General features: G+C 31.0%; 1 non-coding gene across 1 annotated transcript; it reads left to right on the top strand.

The window, feature by feature from the left end:
• Nucleotides 1-347: 347 nt before the first annotated feature.
• Nucleotides 348-4,163, top strand: LOC107955156 (uncharacterized). The gene is made up of 9 exons (XR_005912157.1): nt 348-794; nt 869-1,013; nt 1,150-1,246; nt 1,358-1,613; nt 1,722-1,800; nt 3,094-3,167; nt 3,332-3,396; nt 3,728-3,807; nt 3,905-4,163. It is a non-coding gene; the product is annotated as an uncharacterized protein (transcript).
• The last annotated feature ends 4,864 nt before the right edge of the window (nt 4,164-9,027 follow it).

The following is a 9,027-nucleotide window of genomic DNA, read 5'->3' as shown; positions in this document are numbered from 1 at the left end:
AATAGATAGACTTTATGTATATTGAATGACTAATTTAGGGTTTAAGGTTTATTTGAGATTTGTTAAATGATACAATATTTTTATACAATTAATTAATGCTTTTATATTTAAAAATATTTAATCTAAACCATTTGATATATTTGATATAGATATATAGGTAATTATTTAATTTGGATATGACCAAATTATAAGAAAAAATACAAAAATAAAAATGAAATAAAAATTATATGAATATGTAGATAATTATTTAATTTAAATAATTCTAATTTAATAATTAATTACAGCCATTTTATCATTTATTTTTTTATTAAAATGTCATTTTCTTAAAATAAAATTCCCCCCTGAAAGCTCTAAAATTTCCCCCTAAAATTGGTATCCTCAAAATACCTAAGTGATTCTCTCTGCCACCACCGTTTCATCATCATCTTCCCCTCTCTCCCTCTTTTTGCATACCTTTCAGAAGGGCTCACACCTTCAAAACACAGGGAGGGACAATCTCAAAAGATAATGGAAGATTTGATAACAAAATTTCAAAATGAAATATTCTTTTTTCCCCTTCTTTTTCCCAAAATCGATTCCCCCCACTTTTTTTTCCCAAACCCTTTCTCCCCTACCCCGATTCCCTTTATTTTTCCCCCCAATTTCCCCAAATCGGCAGCCCTTCTTTTATTTTTCCCAAACCATTTCTCCCCTACCCCGATTCCCTTTGTCACCTCCTTTCTCCGACCACCCAACCTTCGCCTCATCTCTCCGCTTCCAACGTTACTTTCTCCTTTTCTATTCCCTCGCCTCAGGTAAAAAAAATTCTTTTTTTCTGAATTAAAAGGGAAAAAAAGTTGATCTAATTTCTACATAATCGTTTTCGCAGTGTTGGAAGGATTATGGTCTGTGTACAGAGAGTTTGAGCTGGTTTACTATGGAATTACCAAGGAAGATACAGTGACGTTTATGCTTATTGGATTTGGATCTGCTCTTTTTTTCGGTAGTTTCTTAGGCCTTCTCTCTGATTTAATGTGAGTAAAACTTAATCTTTCCATGTTTCTATTGCCTTTTTTTCAGTGAATTAACCAATTTTATTTATGAATCGTTGGGTGATATAGATTCTGAAATTTTTTATTATTTATTATTTATTTTTTGTTATTCATGTAGAGGTCGAAAGAAATCTTGTTTGGTGTTTTATATCTTTCTCCTTGTTGTTGGGATATGGAAGAGGATTACATCAAGTCCTAGCTTTTGGGTAGCAAATGTGTGTCTATCTTTGGCAACATCAATATTTTCCTTCAGTTTCGAGGCATGGGATTTTTTTGACTTTCTTTGAACATAATGGTATCAACTTTCTTTGGGTTTTTTTCTCCAGGGTCATAGGCAAGATCTTTTGAATGAAACATTTTGGTTGATGACTTTTTTCGAGTCTGCGGCTTTGATTGGAAGTCAGGTGATGAGTAATTAGATGGTGGGTGGTAATTTGGAGAAAAAAATTGCATGTCCTTCCACTGCAGCTATTCTTACGGCAATAGTAGGCATTATCTGTATTTCCAGAGTTTATGGTGGGAGTCCTCAGACAGTGACCTTTAAGGAATATAAAGTGTCCTTTTACTCGTATATCCTTTGTGGTAAGAATTTTCTAGTTCTATTAATTATTTTTAATTTGTGAGCTGGAAGCATTCTTGTAACATTGAACATTTTTTGTTGCTGGTTTTAAATTGTTTTTAATACGTTAGATGGCTTCGTTAACGTGGGGTTTCAATCTGCTGCTGGTTTGAAACAGCATGGTGACACATTTACTTCTATATTTAAAGTGTATTTGTCAACTTTGATCATTTGAGTAGTCAAAGTATGTACTGAAACTGTGTACATAAGATGTGATCTTAGTCTAAAATTATGGTACTAAACAATTTGGTGTAAAACATAGGATGTCGAGTTGGACTTGCATGTTCAATGTAATGATTTGTCTCCAAACAATTTCATTGCAATACCAGATGTTTAGTGCTTCTTGATCACACACCAATGAATGGTTTCTTGTTGCAGACTAACATATCAAAGGGTGCAGTTTAATGAATCTTCTCATGGTTGTGGAGTTCGTGATTGCGAATTTGAGTGCTTGTGGATAGCGGCATGACTTTTATGTTGAATGTGGTGTATCCTTCCTTTTTTTTGTTCTTCTTTTACTGCAAATGAGAAGTGACATTTTCATAATTGCCATAGGGAATTTGAATTGGATTTTAGCTTCATTTAAGCATCAATGGCTTTCGAGTTCATAAATAGGTTTGTCTAATAATGCTTAATTTGGCCTTTGAACTATGCTTCTTATCCTATTTTGGTAGAGTACATAAACTATTGGAGTAGTGATAAGAAAATTGGTTATGTGGTGTGAATAAGAATTTGCTATGTGGCATCTTTCTTGTAATTTTTAGAAAAATTAATTTCTTTTTTGCAATTTTTTAAAAGTAAAATACTTTTTTGAAAATTTTAATTAAGTTTTCAATTTTTATACAGTTTTTTATAGTAGTTTTCTGGATTCTCTGGTCCCCGACACTGGTGGTAAGATCATATCTTTTGTTGAGAAGAATGTTTACTTTGTTACTTGAAGGATAAATATCTCAGTAGTCTCCTTTATTTCCCAATAAGACCAATAACTTGAAAAAAAAAAACCTTGTATTTCCCTTTCCTTTTTGCTTTCATTCTCTCTGTAATCTATCTTCTAATTTCGAGTCTTGAATTTTCTTCGCCCTTTTTTGCTTTTAAAGTACACCAGTACCACTCTTTATTTTTTTCCTTTGCTTTCACTGGGAATTTCTCTGCCACAAGTCGAGATTTCTTTTCTAAGTAATTTGTTTTCCTTCTTTACTGGTACGTTTGTGGATAATATTTCATTTGCCTTGATAATTTTAATGATATTTTTTTAACTGATTCATTGGCGAGAAGAGAAGTTCTTTTTCTTCTTCTTCTTCTTGTAAATTTCTTGTTAATTTTGAAAGAAAAATTCTGAGTGGTGGTTGTGCAAGTTGACTTCATTGGATTATTAAAGGTTCTTATTGTTATTGTTATGTATAGAGAGATTACATGTACTAAAGAATGGTTTTGGTTTTGCAGAGTTGCAGGGGTTATTCTAGTATTCACTTCGCAAGATTTGAAGCAAAATCCATTTCTGTGTGATGGCTACTCAGGTATATAGAAACAGAAACCTTGGTCATTGGTTAATCTTGAGTCTTGACTTAAACCAACTCTGCATAACAGTCATTGGTTAAATAGTGAATTGAACCCTGAAAATTATTTTAGATGATAACAAATTTTATTGAACTTCAAGAGATGCCATTTTTATAATTGATAGTTGGGAAAAGGCATACTGAGATAAATAATGTTGCTCACGAGAGTGCAAGGTTTCTGATGGAACAGGTGCTTACAAGAATAAATAGCTTTATTTGTGACATTCTTAGGGCTATTACCAATGTTCCATTAATTTATTATGTTGATTCCAGGCATTAGGGATCAATAATTTTATTTTAAGATGATGCGATGGGGGTGCTATCATCATAAATCTCCCATCATTATGACTTTTAAGTTTAAAGAATGGCATATTATCATTATGATATTAGCAATATATGCATAGTGAACAAAATTGCAGGCTTTGTCTTTGGTTATATTCTTTTTTTATGAAGAGAGGCTTGAATTTTATGTTTAACTTTTTAACCTGTATTTTGTCCTTGTTCTGTTTCCTGACTATCAGGCAGCTAATGGCTGTGATATTGAGCATGTGCGTATGAATTTTTCACACAAGCGTTTGTATTATATGAAGAAGAAATTGCGGTAATTGTACTACTCAGATCAGCTATTGTTGAAGTTTGTTATGCCTTCTAATTTGTGTAGAGTTTCATGAATGTTTATTGATCATAGGACTCTAAAGCCCAAGTGACTGCAATTCATCTGATAATTGGGACTCTCCAGAGGATGAATGTAGAGATGCAGGGTCCTTTAACAATAAGCAAATCACCAGTTCCGCAATCCAAGGGCTGATAGAATTAATTAATACTGAGATGCAAAGTGATTCCATAAACCCTGATAGTGTGGCAGATGCTTTCCTTGCCAGCACCTTGCGTTACATTCAGTTCCAAAAACAAAAAGGCGGTGTAGTGGGTGAGAAATTCGATTCCCTTAAACTGTAAATTGTTGAGTCATGTAAAGAAGTAATGCATGGCAGTTAGAGATGTAAATAGGCGTTTATTCTGGATTTGGATTTCATATTTGCTTGATTATATTTTTTATTAAACTGTAAATTATTGAGTCATGTAAATTGTATTAATTCTTTTATTACCAAGGTTTACTTGATTAAGAAAATGCATTGCATTTTTTATTACCTTGCAATATGTATCATAGGCTTGTTCAACTAGTCAGTCTGTTGCTTATATGTATTATTTATTTTAGTTTTGATTCTAAATTTTTATTTTTATTTTAATATTTGCGATAACTTGAGTTCTAACTTTTGGATTTTAATTGTTATTAATTTATTATTTTAAATTCTAAAACTAAATTCATTAATTTTTATATTTAATTTTAAAGTTAAATTTTCATAGAGAATTTAATTTAAATAATATTTTTTTATCCTTAAAAGTATATTTAAAGTTCAAATTTAAAAAATAAAATAAAATATTTATCATAAAAATAAATATTATTTGATTAAATATATTTTTTTAAAGGTTATGTTTTTAGCGGCGTTTTTGTGAGAAGCACCGCTAAAGGTTTATTCTTTAGCGGCGTTTGTGATAAAAGCGTCGCTAAAGGTCTTGGTCTTTAGCGACGTTTGTGGGAAAAGCGCCGCTAAAGGTCTTGGTCTTTAGCGGTATTTGTGGAAAAAGAGCCGCTAAAGGTCTTGGTATCTAAAAACGCCCCTAAAGTTAGCGACGCTTTCTTTAGCGGCGTTTTTTCCAGCGCTTCTCAAAACGCCGCAAATACTTTTAGCTGCGCTTTTTAGCGCCGTTAAAGGCCTAAAAAAGCGCCGCTAAAAACCTGTTTTGGTGTAGTGACTCATCTTAATAATAATAATAATACTAATATTAATACTTACCTCACATTTCATTTACTAAACACATAAATTAAAATTTAACATTTAAAAATAAATAATTTGAATTATAGTAATACAAACCGTAAATCTCCTGCTTTAGTCCTCGATAGCTTTCCCTTTTCCTTTTGATTCCGATGCCTCAGGTTCTTTGTTAGCTACGAAAATAATAGTAATTTATACTATTAATTACAGCACTAATTATAATAAATAATTAAATTTCTATTCAATTTCTTCCTTATTCTCAATTTAATCCTAACTAAATTCACTTACTTTCCTAATTCAATTCACACTCTATTTTTATTCAAATTTCATCCAAACTCAAATTTAACTATTAAAATTTCGGAATATTTTCCTAATTTCGAATTTCTCTAATTTTAGTGCCTAACACATAAAACTTATAGTTTCTTTTACAATTTAATCCTTTTATCAATTCTAACTTGAAATTTATTCAATTAAATCCCTAATTCAACAATTTATTCAACATGAATCATGCTTAAAAAAAACTATAAACTTCCAAAATATCAACTTAATTTCATCAAAACTTTGTTTTAAAACTTCTAAACCATCAAAACTAAATAAAAAGGGCTTAATTGACTTACCAAATTAACTCTAAGCTTTAAAAATCTATTTTCCCCTTTTTTCTTTCTTTTTTTCTTCTTTCTTCCCCTGTTTCGTTTGCTTCTCTGTTTCTTTGTTCTTTCTATTATGTTTCTTTTCTTTTGTTTTTATTTCTTTACTTTCTTTTATTTACTTTATTATTTTAATTATAACAAATATAATAATATATTTACTTAATTAATAAGTAATATATTTTATTCTTAAGTACATATGTTTATTATTATTACACATGTATTTACCAACACCACCCACTTGTCTATTATCATCACTATACATTTGTCCTTATTTAATTTATTTCTTAATATAATATTTATAATATAATTAATTTAATAATATACTTTATAATTAATTTATATATTATATAAATAAATAATATAAATATCTAAGATTTTTCCCATGTATTGCTGCCTATTCTTAAGCCATTGGCTTATTTACCTATTTAGTCCCTTTTATTTTCTTTTGATTTATAATTAGACTTTTACCCTTTATTCATTTTAATCATTTTTCCTAATTACTCTTAATTAAGCTAAATTCACCTTTCTAAAACCTAATTAAATACACACTAGTCTAGTAAATATTTCTAATAATTATTTTCAGACTCAGTTTACTAAGACGGAGGCCCGATATTATACTTTTCCGATGCCCGTGAATTTTGGGTCATTACAGTTATAACAGCTTCTCCCCAAAAACCTTGTCCAAGACTTGAATATGATAACATTGAATTTACCATTTCAGTCAAGACTATTTTTTCTTTTAGCTACACCATTTTGTTGTGGTGTGTAAGGGGCTGAAACTTGATGGACAATTCCAGTGAGTTCAAAATAACTTGGATTATAGTATTCTCCACCTCTATCCGATCTTAAGCACTTGATAAATGATTCACACTAAAGTTCATCTTCAGATTTATAAACTTTAAATTTATCAAGTGCGTCATCTTTTGAATGCAATAAATATACATAAAAATATCTTGAACATTCATCAATAAAAGTAACAAAATATTTCTTTCCACCTAATGTAGGAGTATTATGCATGTCACATAAATCACTATGTATCAAATCAAGCAATTTTGTTTTCCTTTTAACCTTAGGGAAATGGTTTCTTGTAATTTTAGTCAACATACATGTATTGCATTTTTTAATATTATTATTAAAAACATGAATTAAATCTAATTTATACATGTCATTCAATTTTCTATAATTCAAATGACCTAATCTATAATGCCACAAACAAAAAGATTCAACCATATAAGCAGAAATAGTATTTTTATTCTTATTAATAATATTGAGTTTGAACATGCTCTCAGACACATACCCTTTCCCCACAAAAATTCCTCCCTTAGACAAAATAAACTTATCTACCTCAAAAACAAGTTTGAAACCAAACTTATTCAACAAACTTCCGACACTAAATTCTTCCTAACTTTTGGTACATAATATACATCATTTAAGGTTAAAACCTTTCCAGAAGTGAATTGTAGTTCAACAAACCCTTTGCCTTTGATTGCTGCGGTGGAAGAATTTCCCATGTACAAGACATTGTCATTTTCACATTGTGTGAACTTTGTGAACATGCTTTTGTCTTTGCACACTGATTAAATGCTAAAGTTACATATTTTATGTAATTAAATTGGTTAATTTATGAGAGTGCACCACTAATTTTTCCATGTTATTGTTGAATTTTGTGCAGGTGTGCAATTTGGGGCTAAATAGAAGAAAAAGGAAACAATTGGGCTAGATTGAAGAAAGAAGCAAAGAAGAAGGACCGAAGCAGAATTTTTCCAAGATTAATTAGCTGAAATTTTTGTTGACTTAGTGGGAGATTATGTAGGGATTTTTAATATTTTATTCCTTGATTTTCTATACTAGTTGGCTCTTAATTTAGCAAAGTCACTGGTATAAATAATGGACTACTTTGTTCATTTTATCATCAAGTCTTGAATCAAGTCATTAATCATGTTTTTAATTACCAAGTTTTTTTATTAAGTATCCATTTCAACTTTAGGCCGAAATTAGCCTCGTCAAAACCCGTGAGTTACACACCCGAGCAAATTAACTCCTAAATTCCAATACTTATTATTTCTCCGGATTAAAAGTATGATTTTGTCAACTCACAAATTCAGATCAACATTAAGTAAAAAAAGACGTCGTTTGATTTAGTGTGGTTAGACGTACAGTTGGAATTTCGAAAGGAACGTTTCTAATCGGTTTTCTGTGAACATATTGGCGTGCCAAGTGGAGATTGCTGTTTGGTTCCGTCAAGGGAAGTAGTAACCAGATTTAAATGTCCCATGCGGTTGAGGGCATTGGTTCGAGCTAGGCTCTTCTAGATCACAAAGCTGCCGGAGTTCTAAATCACGAACGTTTTGTGGTTGTTCGATCGGTAAGGGTTAGTTATTGGACGTTCCATAACTAATTTACACAAGGAAGAGTTGGTGTCCGAGGCGTTCTTGGTAGCTATAACTAGCTTATTGGAAAAGAGTTCATCTAATTTCGAGGATCGGTTCAAAGACGAAGAAAAATTCGTGCCTAAAGCTGAGCTTATTTTAATTAATTTTTCTTCAGATTTATTTAACTGCTTTTTATTATTTATTTTTAGCTTTTACTTTTTACGTATTTTATTTATTTATTTCAGGTTCCAGGTTTTCAATTTTATCCTCCCCCCCAAATTTCTTGGGCAAGACAACTGCCCCGACATAAATCTGGTCAAGAGAGCAACAATTTGCAATAAACCCAGTCTCTGAGGGATCGACCCTACTCCCTATACTGCTTAAATTTGCAAAATTAGGTGTAGGTTTATATTGGTGGATTCGACACCCATCACACACATGTTTCGTTGCTCCGGTATCAATCCACCATGTATTATCATATTGTGCCATATTAATTTCAGATATCATTGCAACGAACTTTTCATTATTATCAGCCTTAGAAGATGATTTCTTCTTTAAAAATCGGCATTCATTCTTGAAATGTCCCAGCTTTCAATAATGATAGCATGAACCCTTTTGTTTCTTTTTGAACTTAGGTGCTCTATCAGTCTGATTGAACTTTCTCTTGAATGGTTTAGTAGTCTGTACTTCCTCCGTAACATGTACTTTGGCATTTTCAGAATTTAGGTTCTGATCTTGTTTTCGATACTCTTATTCAATACGAAGATGATTTGCCAAAGCCTCAAGAGATATTTCCTCTTTCTTATGTTTTAGACTTCTTTTAAAGTCTTTCCAAGATGGAGGAAGTTTGTCTATTATGGAGGATACCATAATTATTTCATCCATTTTCATATCATATTGCTTAAATTGATTCAGCATCTTTTCAATATCACAAAATTGTTCCATAACAGAACGACCATCAACC

This window comes from Gossypium hirsutum, chromosome D04, assembly GCF_007990345.1.
Source record: "Gossypium hirsutum isolate 1008001.06 chromosome D04, Gossypium_hirsutum_v2.1, whole genome shotgun sequence".
Lineage (NCBI taxonomy): Eukaryota > Viridiplantae > Streptophyta > Magnoliopsida > Malvales > Malvaceae > Gossypium > Gossypium hirsutum.
Note: the sequence above shows the minus strand (reverse complement) of the source record. Positions and strands in the feature narration are given on the sequence as shown.